This window comes from Scyliorhinus canicula, chromosome 13 (assembly GCF_902713615.1).
Source record: "Scyliorhinus canicula chromosome 13, sScyCan1.1, whole genome shotgun sequence".
Lineage (NCBI taxonomy): Eukaryota > Metazoa > Chordata > Chondrichthyes > Carcharhiniformes > Scyliorhinidae > Scyliorhinus > Scyliorhinus canicula.
Window position 1 is genome coordinate 90,901,975 of NC_052158.1, and position 14,726 is coordinate 90,916,700.

The following is a 14,726-nucleotide window of genomic DNA, read 5'->3' on the forward strand; positions in this document are numbered from 1 at the left end:
GTGTTGCTTCAATGCTAATTGACCTCTCCAGAAAGTAAACATTTTGAACCATGGATGGTACACTCATATAGGGAGTAAACTGTTCCAAAAAGAATAAACTCTTATTTTGATATTTTTTCATACTTTTGATGTCTTTCCTTTTCTCCTTTTAATCTAATGGTTTTATCATCAATTCTCTCTCTGCCTCATCCAACTCTAAAAGTCTCACTCTAATTCACCCGCCTCCACCACCCCCTCACCTTCTCTGTATTACTCCGTTTATTTCTTACTCCTTAAACTTTACTGGTTATGGAAACAGGAGCGGGATTCTCTCAGCCGGGGGTCGGGCCGGAGAATCCGTATGACCGGCGCGAATCGTGACACGCTGCCCCGACACCCTGATGTTCTAATCCGCTGTCGGCTGGCGGGAACTCGGCATGGAAGGGTCCAGGGGTGGCGTCTGGGTGGCCACCCCAGGCCAAAACGACCTGGAGGGGGGCGGCCTCCATTGTGGCCTGGCCTGCGATCGGGGCCCACCGATCGGCAGGCCGGCCTCTCGGGCCTGGGGCCTCCTTTCTTCCGCACCGGCCCTTTTAACCCTACGCCATGTTGCGCCGGGGCCGGCGCGGAGAAGGGAGACACTTCGCATGCGCGCATTGGTGCCGGTGCCACTGCGCATGCGTACGTTGGTCCGGTGCCACAGCGCATGCGCGGACCCCACAGTGCCCAGTTGATCCCGGGATCAGCAGCTGAAACGGCGTGGGTCGCTCCAGTCCTGTGATGGCCCCCTGTAGGGGCCAGAATTGCTGATCGTGTGGCCACGCTGACACCGTCGAGAAACGCAACACCATTTCCGACGGCGTCAACACTTAGCCTCAGGATCACAGAATCCCGCCCCAGGTTTATGGTCCCACCATTCAAGAAAGTACAAAATGACTTTTGCTCTCACTGTGATGTTATCGTCTCAGAATTGCAGCAACATACAGGACAAAATGAAGGTTAGTGGAAACATCTAACTAATGCGGCACACTACAAAATGCTCAAATCTAATAAATTATTCACCGATGATTATGGAGCGCGTGCTCTTTAGCAGAATTTAGATGAAAGTAGATCATAATGATTTCCTGTAATTAACAACATGCTCTTTAAATATTTCAGTCTAGCTTTCATATTGCTGGTTATTTTATCAAAACAGTTAACAAAATATTCCTTACCCTGATATGAATTTCCATACCATCAAATCATCATTTTAAACTCATTATTCCATGACTTATTGAGAAAATGTATTTTGTTAATTTATAATTAAAGCAATTTATTCCAGTCAAGGAATCATTTATTTTATCAGAATGTACAATGTCCCTGATATGATTCCATGTGATATATCTGGTGATTTAAAGAATTCGAACCTATATATTATTTAGTTGCTTGAACACAATCATTATTTGAAGTACAAAGGTATTTTATAGTAAAGCTGCATTCAGTAACCATGCACATGCAGAATGACATACTGTCGATTGTGGGCTAGATAGCAAACTCTGGAACCAGGTGTATTGGTTCCTTGGAACAGAAACTGTGGGTTTGCTAGTTAGCATGCACTAAGTACAACATCACTATCACTGTTAATCCAGTCAAGTAGAAAATCCACCGTGCCAACTGTTATCTAAAAAATATAATAGTTGAATGTTGTGCTCTATATTATTGCAAAGGCTGAATAACTTTGTTTCCCAGGCTTTTATAACTCTCAATGAATACTGTTGTCAAACTGGTACCTGCATTATACCGTCCTTATAAACAACAGGAACATGCCAGTGAAGAACATGAGCAGAGAGAAAGAGTTAGAGGATAAGAGAGGAGAACCATATATCTTTCCCTAGAGCCAACATCAGTCACTTCTCGTCTATTCTGTTTTTGGCTAACGGCAGTTTCCCAAGTGAAGTCAGCTTTCAGAAAGTCTTTCTCTGCAGTTATTTGCCAAATTATTCTTGGCCTTCCATGCTTTGCTTTTCCATTCAGCTGCCTTTCAATGCCTGGCACAGTGGCTAGGACTTCAGCATCCTGCATATGTGACTAAATCAAGTAACAGGCTTTTGTCTCACAAATTGGATTACTTTAGCTAATAAGTCTTTTCTAATAAAAGCATGGCTGCAAAGCACACTTCAAATAAAGGTGAAGAGTCCAGGGTACTTTTGAGTCTCTTCTTAGTCTGTTGCAAACATTAATGTCATCCGTTCGAACTGTCGCAATCTTGATTCCGCACCTCGTTCTGATTTGTAGTATTATTCTGTTGCTATTTGTTTCTGTGCACTCCTCCTTCCTGTCTTTTCAACAGTGTATGTAATTTGCAAAATCTAGAGCTTCAAGGTCTAAGTCCACCAGTCACCGTCTTTGCTTTTGGTACATGTTACGAGCAGAAGGAGGGGTTAATTTAAAAAACATTCATTTTCTCCTCTCACCACCCATCCGTGACAGAAAGGTGTTTTAATTTGTTTCCCTCTTTATAAATGGTGGTGCATTTCCTAACCCCTCACTTTATTAAAATAAATTTAGAGTACCCAATTCATTTTTTCCAATTAAGGGGCAATTTAGTATGGCCATTCCACCTACCCTGCACATCTTTGCATTGTGGGGGCGAAACCCACGCAAGCATGGGGAGAATGTGCAAACTCCACACGGACAGTGACCCAGAGCCGGGATTGAACCCAGGACCACGGCGCCGTGAGGCAGCAGGGCTAACCCACTGCGCCACCATGCTGCCCCCTCAACCCCTCACTTTTTGTGTGATCCAATTTTCCTTATTCCCATTTCTTTCCTTTTATTTTTATCACTTTAGCCCGTGGATCCATAATCGGAATGTGCATTTAAGCAGAAGATTCAAAGTTGAAGCAGCCTGCTTGTCAGGACACTGTTCCCAGGTTTTGTATTGTGGAAGGGAGAAGCCAGACTCTTTGGCACCGAGTGGATGTTGAGAACTAATTTTGGAGAGACTTGGTTTGATTGGTTAACTGGTATCAGTTGGGTGGCCAGGGCCAGTGTTCTGCCTGACAATGGTCAGTAATTTATTCCTGCGTGATGTTTTCTGAGAGAACTTGGCAAAAGCGCTTAGACCTTGGAGGTGAAGGGACATTCCCTCTATCTCCTGCTTACTGAAGTGAAAGAACTGCTCTATTGTTCTTTAAGCAGCGAGTGCCCGGCATATCCCTTTCTGGAAACCTGAGTCTGCAGAGAAGGTAAACAACCCTTGCCAGAAAAAGCCATCTCAGGCCTAGAAGAAGAAAGTACCAATACGAAAGCCTGAACTTCAGAAAGACATTAACTGGAACTCATCCAATTGCATCAGAGATACATAGAACATAGAACAGTACAGCACAGAACAGGCCCTTCGGCCCTCGATGTTGTGCCGAGCAATGATCACCCTACTCAAACCCACCCGATATCCGTAACCCAACAAACCCCCCCCCCCTTACTTTTTAGGACACTACGGGCAATTTAGCATGGCCAATCCACCTAAACCGCACATCTTTGGACTGTGGGAGGAAACCGGAGCACCCGGAGGAAACCCACGCACACACGGGGAGGACGTGCAGACTCCACACAGACAGTGACCCAGCCGGGAATCGAACCTGGGACCCTGGAGCTGTGAAGCATTTATGCTAACCACCATGCTACCGAGATATGTATCCTTTTATTTTATTAATATTTTATTTTCCTTTCAACCACCCTTTCCCCTCAGTGTTGTTTGTCTGTATGTGGGTGGAGAATGGGGGCAGTTAGGAATGGGGGCTTGGGAAAGGGGTAGTAGATAGTCAGCTACATTTTCTGACTGTTTAATTATAAAAATTGTACAAAAGATTACTTGTGTTAAAGTTACAAACCTGGTGACGGTAGTTTATTGGGCTCAGCCGAAGACCCCATGCATTTTAAAATAAAACCTAATTTCACCTGTGTTGCGACTCTGGGTCAAGTGGGGCTGGAATTGACCACGCACTAGCCCAGGGTATCATGACACGATTAATAACTCCACAGCAACTCAAGATGAGATGAACTCAAAGGGTTAGTTTATTTTCACACGGCCAAAACACAAAAGGAGGGTCACAACATCGCCTCCACACTCAGAAAGTAAAAAGAGGGATAGAGAAATGAACGTTTTACTGTAGAGGCCACAGAGGGAATAAATATTAGTTAAGGTGAGTTCCAGAATCAAAGTCCAATTAGATACTCCTTCACGGAGGTCAGCGGTTAAAACTGACACTGTAGAATTCACCTTTCTGGTGGTGTCAACTTCACACAATGAGATAGACGTGCAGAGATGAATCCCTTTTGTAGGTTATGGTCCAGAATTTACAGTAGAAGCAGTGTAGATGGGAGCTGGGAAGAGATTCTTGTCCGTGAGGCTTCCACTTAGACGGTAAACAGCAGACTGAGCTTTTCAGTTAGGCAAGGCAATATTATTTCCCCCACAAGTCAGAGGCCCATGTCACATGACTCCCACCTCTCCGTTATCTTTGACAAATGATGTGCATCCATCATCTGGATTCCAAAGACTGTTAAATGTCTCAGCCATAGGGCAGCACGGTGGCGCAGTGGGTTAGCACTGCGGCCTCACGGCGCCGAGGTCCCAGGTTCGATCCCGGCTCTGGGTCACTGTCTGTGTGGAGTTTGCACATTCTCCCCGTGCCTGTGTGGGTTTTGCCCCCACAACCCAAAAATGTGCAGGTTAGGTGGATTGGCCACGTTAAATTGCCCCTTAATTGGCAAAAATGAATTGAGTACTCTAAATTTATAAAAAATAAAAATATAAATGTCTCAGCCATTGTGAATTGAAAGGAAAGTTGGGGGAACTTAGTAGACGATGAATCCCCTTCTGGCCAATCTGGGTTATTAAATGCTGATGGCCTTTGAAAAGCTCTTTTTTGAGGTGTAGGTTTTCCTAAAACTGCCAAGTGGCTTCTTTGGTTCAGAGGTCATAGATAGACATGGGGCAGAACTCCCCCATTTTGAGACTAAGGGCACGAATTAATGGGTTCGTCGCGCCCGACTTGGTGACACGATGTGGTTGTTCAATCTCACGAGAAGCCTCTCGCATGCTCAAAATGCCTCGGAAGACGCCTGACAAGATGTCATGATCTGGATCTCATTCACTGAGGGCAAGATCCACATAAAAATACTTAATTGAGACATTAGGGAAGTGGGGGGGGGGGGGGGGGGGGGGGTCCCAGGCCACTGGAGACCCCTGGAAAGTCGGGCTCTAGGCAGGGTGATACCCTTGCACTCCCACTGATATGCAGGCAGCTTGGCATCTCCACCCTGGCACCGCCACCCTGGCACCTCCAGGGTGCCCAGGTGGAACTGCCAGGCTAGCAGACGCACTGGCTGTGTACCAGGTTGCCCATGCCAGTTCGAGCCCGAGGGTGCCTTGCCCTTAAGGAGTGGGGTGAGGGGTGGCTCAAGGAGCCCGTAAGAGGTAGCGGTGGGTGCACTGAGGTGGTCTGGAGGTTGTGGTGAGGTGGCTGAGAGTGGTTGAAAGACACGGCTGACATTTAAAAACGGTGCCCCGATCCACGAGTCATCTTCGTGCACTGTTGAGTTTAGCACATCGGTGCAGGAAATAAGGAGCGGGAGTCTCCCCTGCCCGGCGGGGTGGGGGGGTCCCGGCATAGGGGAGTAGCGCCAACCACTCCGGCGTCGGGCCTCCCCAAAGGTGCGGAATTCTCTGCACCTTTGGGGCTAGGCCCGCGCCGGAGCGGTTGGCACCACTCCAACTGGCGCCAAAACCGGCCTCAGCGGCCTTTGACGCCCGCCGCCCGGTCTGGCAGAAAGGCCTTCACCGGTTCGCGCATGCGCCGGTGGTGACGTCAGCGGCAGCTGCCACTGACGTCACCACCGGCGCATGCGCGCTGGGGGATTCTCTTCCGCATCCGCCATGGTGGAGGCCGTGGCGGCGGCGGAAGAGAAAGAGTGCCCCCACGGCACTGGCCCGCCCGTCGATCGGTGGGCCCCGATCGCGGGCCTGGCCACCGTGGGGTCATCCCCCGGGGTCCGATCGTCCCGCACTCCCCCCAGGACCCTGGGGGCCCGCTCGCACCGCCGCTACCAGAGGTGGTTCAAACCTCGGCGGCGGGAGAGGCCTCCCAGCGGCGGGACTTCGGCCCATCGCGGGCCGGAGAATCGCCGCAGGGGGCTCGCCGATCGGCGCGGAGGGCCCGCCGATCGGCGTGGGGTGATTCCTGCCCCCGCCAATTCCCGGGTGGCGGAGAATTTCAGCCACGGCGGGGGCGGGATTTTCGGCGGCCCTGGGCGATTCTCTGACCCTGCGGGGGGTCGGAGAATTTCGCCCAAGGTAAGTGTGGCCTCAGTGGGCATCCCTTGCCGAGGCCAAAAAATATAGCAAAGTAGGCACCGAGAAACACCCCGTTAAACATGCCCTTAACGGAATTCTGTTTCTGTCACATTAAATTGTTTCTGTCCCATTAAATTGTATCCTAAGTCCCGGAGCAGAGGCAGGAATGTGGAGGGGAAACATTCCAATTTTTTTGGTCTTTACCACATTAATTATGCATCTGGATGTTTTACACTGTATTCAGTGGCGGGTCTGGCCTGGATGACACGTGGTCCGTCATCATGTCCGGGTGCCATATGGAAAAGACATCACTGACCCATTATCGGAGAACGAAGATGGACCTCCTGAAAATGAAGATAGACCTCCAGGGACATTCTGAAGCTGGAAGACGGATCCCCTCCAGGACACTAAATTTGGAAGGTCCACCTCAAGATGTTTCCCCCACTCATTGCTGTGGTGTTCCAAGGTCTAAGGTTGCCAGTGGCCTCCATCCTGAACTCTGGAGGTAGCCCCAGATATTGTTCAGGGGAATTGCAACATCTGCAAGCCACGTTGTTTTAAATGTATTTCACGCCCGTGTGTTTTCCTGCTGACTTTGTGGACAATCTGGCGTGGGGCATTGGGCCCTCACCTGCATCCCATTAACGGCAAAACCAAAATTGGATGGGTTGGAAGCAGGTTTAGGCCAGGAACTTGGGGCGAAATTCTCCCAAAACGGGAGAAATCGTCAAACTGCCGTAAAACCCGGGCGGGTTTTACGGCATCGCGCCCCTTCCCGACGGGGGACCGATTCTGGTCCCCCGTCGGGGCTAGCAGCCCGACGTCGGAGGCTCCGACAAGTCGGGCTTAACGAAAATCGTTAAGCCCGCTTGTCGGACTTAGCGCCGGCTGACGCGTCATATGACGTCAGCCGCGCATGCGCAGGTGGGAAGACTCCACCCGCGCGTGCGCGGGTGACGTCATCGCGTTTTTGCGCGAAACCCGCGCATGCGCGGTCCGGGTTGCCCCTCAGCCGCCCCGCGTATTGATACTGCGGGGCGGCGGAAGGACAAATAGTGCGCGGGCATCGGGCCCGCTGCCCGCGATCGGTGGGCACCGATCGCGGGCCCATGGCACCCTTGGCACGGCCGTGGTACTGCCGTGCCAATCGGTGCCATGGTTATTTTTTTCCAGGTAGTCACGACGTTTTTACGAACGGCAGGACCAGGTGTGTTTGCCGTTCGTAAAAAGGTCGTAAAGGGCTGGGACTTCGGCCCTTCTAACAGCTGTGAATCGCTGCCGGCCGTAAAAAAACGGCGGCAGCGATTCGTGTCGGGATTTCGGCGGGGGGGTGGGAGAATAGCGGGAGGGCGTCAAAAAAGTCGGGTAGGCCCTCCCGCTATTCTCCCACCCGTCGTGGGGGGCGGAGAATTTTGCCCTTGATTTAACTTCAACCTGTCTGACCCAAACACACCCATCTATTTTTTTAGGTAATACACCCTCCATAGTTCTCGGGCGGAATTCTCTGAAAATGGGGCTATGTCCCCACGCCCCCAGGAAAACAGGCGCGAATCACTCTGGACTTTCTTGGAGAAAGTCCAGAGTGATTCTCCGTTTTGAAGGGGGCTTGCAGGGCGCCAGAGTAGTCCACGCATCTGCGGCTGCCGATATGGGGCCCTGCACTTCCGGCTGCGGGTCTGCGGCTGCCGCCTACGGCGGGGGCCCCACGTAACATGGCGGATCCCACACAGCAAGCCGGCCCCAACAATATATGCCCCCCCCACAGATTGCGCACACATGCAATCGGTGTCCCCCGATCGCAAGCCTGGCCATCCTGGAGGCCCCACCCAGTGACGGATACCCCCCCCCCAACCAGGGCTGCCGCGGGCTGGGTCCACAGCTGCCACTCCGAGCTGCTATCGGGTGGAACCGTGAGGGAAAGACGCTGGTGGGAACTCAGCCAGCTGCCAGCGGAGAATCGCCGCGGGGGCCTCTTTCAATGGCCCCCGACCGGCGCCGCGTCAACAGCGTGCGACTGGTCAGTTGCACTCAAATGGGAAGGAAAGTCGGGTGGTGTGTGCAGTGGGTGGGCAGCCAATTTGCTGCCATCCATTGCACTAAATTTATCCTTTCAAAGTTATTCTAATTCCAATTTTTGATCAGCCTCGTTTGCGGCTTACTGATATGTCTCTGCCTAAATCACTTTGGTCTCTGTGCATTTGCTGCTCGATTCTTCTTCAGTAGCTGCAAGCCATGAAATATTCCAGTCTTTGCATGCTTTTGTTGAATATTCCCTTTTTATTCATTCATGGGTCGTGGGTGTCGAATCCCTAATTGCCCTCGAGGGGCAGTTATGAGTCAACCACATTGCTGTGGGCTAGAGTCACTTATAGGGCAGACCAGGTAAGGATGGCAGATTTCCTTCCCTAAAGGACATTAGCCAACCAGATGTTTTTTTACGACAATCGATTCATGGTCAACATTAGACTTTTAATTCAAGGTTTTTATTGAATTCAAGTTTCACCATCTGCAGTGGCGGGATTTGTATCTGGGAGCCCAGAGCAGTACTCTGGGTCTCTGGATTACTAGCCCAGTGACAATACACAACGCCATGTTCCTGCTGTATGTAAAACATCAAGATTGTAAAAGAATCCGGTGACAGCACAAGACTCTCAAATCTGAGGTTTGAGCCCCAGAGCAGTACATTACACAGACCACAGGAGAGGTGTTTCTGTTAAATATTATTTTCTGAAGCAAACATAAAAGGAATGCTTACAAGTCCCCAATAGCAACTTGTGTATTTTCAGTGATCATTGCGACAACAGACCAGCATTTAATCGGTTGTGATCATGCACAACAATGCTCTGTCATTTGTAACTGAGGACTGGATTCTTCTGTCCACCTGCTGCAAGAACGCCATGGGAAAGATGTGGACAATGGGGAAGTCCATTGACCTTGGACGGGATTTTCCGGTCGCCAGGCGGACGCTGCCGGAGAATCCCACCCTGTATAACACTACAATTTTATTCATTTATTGTACACTTCACATAGTATTTATATGGAGTTCAAAATTCCAATAAATACTGTATTACAGAACATTCACGAGATCAATTGAACACAAAGGACGCGGTCAAACCAACAGAGTGTCGTGACAAGCGTGTTCCCGTACCAGCCTCCCCGGACAGGCGCCGGAATGTGGCGACTAGGGGCTTTTCACAGTAACTTCATTGAAGCCTACTCGTGACAATAAGCGATTTTCATTTTCATTTCATTTAGCCAGGTGTTTCCCATGCTTGCAGCACCATGTTATCTATCAGGATTTTGTTCTTTGTTCTGAGGCATAGTGAGGAACATTCCGCCAAGATTGCACTTGGTCCCGTTTCCTGCACTGAGGAGCGCCAGTGAGTGGAGAGATCTGGACATCATTTTTTAATAGCATCCTGATCTCCTGATTCTCCCGACACAACCCCATAACCTACCCAAACCCCAACTCACTTATAAGGAGTCCTTGGGCCCTACTCAGATAGCAACCATTTAGGGGCCTCCAATCCCTAAGTGCCATTCCAACTGCTCCGTTTGTGGAGACTTGAGTTGACAGGTGCTCACTTGAGATCTCCAAGGCGAATGGGTTAGATCCAGGGTGTCGGTAGGTCAGGCGAGTGCATAATAAAGTGAGAGTAGCTGTCTCGCTCTAATATGGAGATTTTCCAGATAGTGTCCACTTACAATGGGTGGGATTCAGATCGGCATCTCCCGCAAGATCATGTTAGATCTCGCAAAGCATGGCGGGTCAGGTTGATCCGAGAAGAGGGATCTCCCAGCATCTACCAGTCGTGCTGCCGTTCGGGTGCAACGTAGCTGGTAGATCAGGCATTTTCAAAGTCGGGGGCGCGACCCGCAGGTGGGTCGCGGGTGGGTGTCGGGAGGGTCGCAGAGACGTCCGTCGCGACGCTCCCAATTGCGCAAATTTGCGCGCAGCAGCCGGCTTTTAACAATGCCGGCTGCGAGCGGTCTTCAAAAACCATACATTAAAAAAATGCGGCTGCACTGCACATGCGTGCCTGCTCGTCGGTGCACATGAAGGCCGCTCACAGCCAGCACTGTTAAAAGCCGGCCGCAAAAAGTTCGGGAAAAATAATGTGATTGGTTGCTTTCTGAACTTTGATGATGTTGAAGTGGAAATCTCTTACTCCAAGAATGGTCAAGATCTGGGTGTCGCATTTAAGATTGGGAAAGACAGTGTCGCGGACAGAGACTTATTTCCGCATGGGCAGCACGGTAGCATGGTGGTTAACACAATTGCTTCACAGCTCCAGGGTCCCAGGTTCGATTCCCGGTTTGGGTAACTGTCTGTGTGGAGTCTGCACGTTCTCCCCGTGTGTGCGTGGGTTTCCTCCGGGTGCTCCGGTTTCCTCCCACTGTCTAAAAATGTTCAGGTTAGGTGGATTGGCCATGCTAAATTGCCCTTAGTGTCCAAAATTGCCCTTATTGTTGGGTGTGGTGACTGGGTTGTGGAGATAGGGTGGGGGGGTGGGCTTGGGTAGGGTGCACTTTCAAAGAGCTGGTGCAGACTCGATGGGCCGAATAGCCTCCTTTTGCACTGTAAATTCTATGATTCAATGAAAACCATTTCCTCCATTTTGTCAGCAGCAAACAAGGTAAGAGAAAATGGTGGGTCGCGAAGGTTGGCCGGCGTGGGCCGCGAATGTCGGCCGGCGTGGGTCGCGAAGGTCGGCTCGGTTGGGTCCTGAAGGTTGGTCGGTTGGTAAAAATAGGTCCCCAGAAAAAAAGTTTGAAAACACTGTGGTAGATCACCCCAAATATTCTTCCACAATTCTCATCTGATCCCAAAAATATTGTCAGATCTTGCTAGATCCCACAAGGCGTTCTGAGTGTTGCAAATCTCACGAGATTTAACGGCCTCATCACATCACCTCGTCAAGCACGAGGCCATTTGATCGCACCGATCAACTGTATTTCTCCCTCCACAGATGCTGCCAGACATGATGGGTTTTTCCAGCATTTTCTGTGTTTATTTCAGATTTCCAGCATCCGCAGTATTTTGCTTATACGATATTAGCTTGCGGTTCAGCTGATAATATGAGCTGTCCATTACAGAGTGACTCACACTTGATGTTTACAATTAATCTGTGGCAATGGTAACCAAACCCTGCTATCCCAATGGCAGGATCAGGAAAATATTCCACCCGCTGCTCATATATGGAGGTAGTTAAAAATCTACCTCCAGGTAATTACTGAGATGTGGCGCATTTTTCCTTCCTCCCCTTCATCAGGAAGAAGACAGAATTTTCATGAAACCTGATTTAACATCTTGATTTGTACATCAGTGGTTGGATTCCCCATTTTTGGGACTATGTCCCCACGCCGTCGTGAAAACGGTGGTCTTTTACGCTTTGAAAACTGCCGTCAAACAGCCACAAATTACCATCTTGCAGGGGGCTAGCAGGCAGCTGTCATGGAACTCACAGCTCCAGCTGCCGATATGGCCCCCCGCACCTCTGGGCCAGAGGCCACGATGCGCATGGCAGAGGCCTCCAGTGGCCATGCTGTGCTCCATGGCGGACTCAGCCCACGGACCTGGGCTGCGGAAATAGTGCCCTGCATCGGCCACTCGCCCGGCCTGGGCCGCCCGCACATATAGCCCGCAGTCCCAAATGAGGCCCTACTGTCCTGTGAGCGGCCCTCCCCTGACTGTGGCAGCCGCTCGCGAGTTTCCTGAACGGAAGGACCAGATTAGAACTATGCCGTCGGGAATTCGGCCGGTCGGCAGTGTGGGCCTCAGACAATGGCCTGAAGCAGCGGATACTCAGTGCGGCATGCTCCACGAGGCCGTTTGATTTTGGCGTTGGGGTGCGGAGAATCCATCCCCTTGTTTGGCTCTCATTATATTGCATTCGTTTTTGTTTCTTCTTGTCTGTGGATTTTACATCTGGTAAAATAGGGGATAGAAAGCCAGGACTCCCTGAAGTCAACTTCCTCCCTCCTCAGCTGCCCATCAGGAAAATACTTTCCCCTCTCTGCTAGACTGCAACATATCAAATCAATTCTCCAATATTAAGAGCATTTAAAAACTCCACATTTTAATTAACCATGAGGCCCAGACAGAGATACGCCCACCATGAAGCTCCCTGCCTGCTATCACACACCCCATGACAATTTGGGCAAATTTCTGGTCATCAGTGAAATCACGAAAAAAAAAATCCAAATTCTGTTTCAAGGTAATGTTCATTGACACCGCCAATACAAAAGGAATTTTCTTCCATTTTCCAAATTATAACCTGGATAAATAAAACAACTGAAATGTGTGAGGAAAGATTATGGGCTTTCTTCGGCAACTTCTTTTCTGTTGTTAGCTCTAGTACTTAAACATTTATTCTCTGCTTTAGTTCCTAGTTCCAGGAACACATTTCTTTCTAAAAATACTTCTACTCAATGGGTGGTATTTGGTGGATTTTATATTGGGTTCCTGCATTGTATATACAGTGCCAAAACCACCTACTGCTGCGGGAAAAGTAGAAGATTTAAAAATCATAATTTCAGAATCTCTGATATGACTTACTAAAACAAATACTTAAAAATGTTTTTTTAAGTTTTATCCAACTGGCTCTTAAAACCAGACATTTTGCAACACCTTAAAACAATCTCTTAGCTCTCCAGTAGACAACTTGGCTGCAATATTTGGCTCCTCAGCACCTGGATTTTCAATGAGTGCTACATTGCTCCAAAATAGTGTCTGTGGGGCATGCGTTCATTTCTGGCATGAGCCAGGGTGGATGCCATTTTGACAGTGGCATTTGCACAAGTTCCCATCCACACCACTTAAAGGGATTATCAACTGTTCACAAGTTTGTATTGGCATTGCTGCAACTGTATAAGTGGCGAGAATTCTTTAAAATTTCTAAAGTCTACAGGCAGTGGTGTGGCAAGTGTAGACTTCCACCATTCTGGGTAAACCACTTGTTTACATGACATGGGTGCAGTCCAAGCGCTCCCCCTGTCAGGACAAGCCAGAGATCTCAAAAAGCAGAACCAGCTGCTAAAAGTAGGAAGGGGAGGAAGGGAGGAGCTTCAGCAGGAAGCCATATCTGCTGAGGGAGAAATATTTTCACACAAACCTCAGCACGGAATTGTGTCACATTTCTGTGCTTCATTAAGGACTTCCTGACTGAAATCTGTCATCTGCTGTCTCCACAACTGCAATCTGAGAGCAGGTCGAGGGCCACATTGTCAGTGGCTGTGAATGTGACCATAGCATTAACTTCAATCCAATGCGTCATTCTCAGCTGAAGCTGGTGATATTTGCAACATCTCCCAGTTTGCCATCCCCTGTTACACAAGGATGTTGATTGAGGCTGAGGGCGGAATTCTCCGCTCCCGGGAAAAATCGGGAGGGCTGTAGTGAACTCGGCCGAGTTTCATGACGGCCTCGGAGGCCGCACCTCGCCCCCTATTCTCCCCTCCCAGCAAGGCTGGGAGTGGCGCTCCGTAAATCTCGGTCTCCGGGCGGTGTGCCGAGAGTGATGCGACGGCGGCGCCTATGTGACGTCAGCCACGCATGCACAGGCTGGCCGGCTCCAACCCGCACATGCGCGGCTGACGCCATGATAGCTGACAGCACGAACCTGAGCATGCACGGTGGCCGTCATTCCCCTCAGCTGCCCCGCATGACGTGGCGGCTTCATCTTGCGGGGCGGCAGAGGGGAAATAGTGCGTCCAATTGAGACGCCGGCCCGACGATCGGTGGGCACCGATCGTGGGCCTGTCCCCTCCCGAGCACAGTCGTGGTGCTCATTCCCCACCAGGCCCCCTACAAGCCCCAAAACAGGCATCGCATGGCGATTTCACAACGGCAGCAACCAGGTGTGGTTGCCGCTGTCGTGAAACGGTCGCGAACGGCAGGCCGCTCGGACCATCCGGGCCGAAAATCGCCAGTCGCCGAGAAAAACGGCGAGCGGCGATTCTTCCGAGCGGGGGGTGGGAGCATCGCGGGGGGCGCCAGGGGGTCGTGAAATTAGTCGGGGTTCCCGCGATTCTCCCACCTGGCGTGGGGAGCGGAGAATCGCGCCCTCTGTATTTCCTTTTCGCATGTGAGAGAGAAGAAAGCAGAGCAAGCACATGATGTTGCAAGGATTACAAGCTTTCCCATGGTGCAGGGTGCAATTTACTGCATATAAGGAACTGTATGGAAACAATATCATATAACACAACCAAACAGAATTCTACACCCTTACCTTCCGGCTGGTGTGCAACCATATGAACCATATCATGCAAGTCAATGCCCAATTTCTTGACAGCAGTTATGATGGCTTCATTCTGGGGTAGTCCACAATGTCCATTTGAACCATGATGACAAATTACTGGGCACCTACCAGGTAAGAAGGACTATCCTCTGATGGCATGGCTTATGACT

The 14,726-nt window shown here is 50.1% G+C and overlaps 1 protein-coding gene across 8 annotated transcripts in view; it reads right to left on the reverse strand.

Annotated features, from left to right (window-relative positions):
- The window catches only part of dock10 (dedicator of cytokinesis 10), a 409,277-nt gene that overhangs the window by 188,007 nt on the left and 206,544 nt on the right, over positions 1-14,726 (reverse strand). The gene's annotated exons all lie outside the window — the stretch shown is intronic.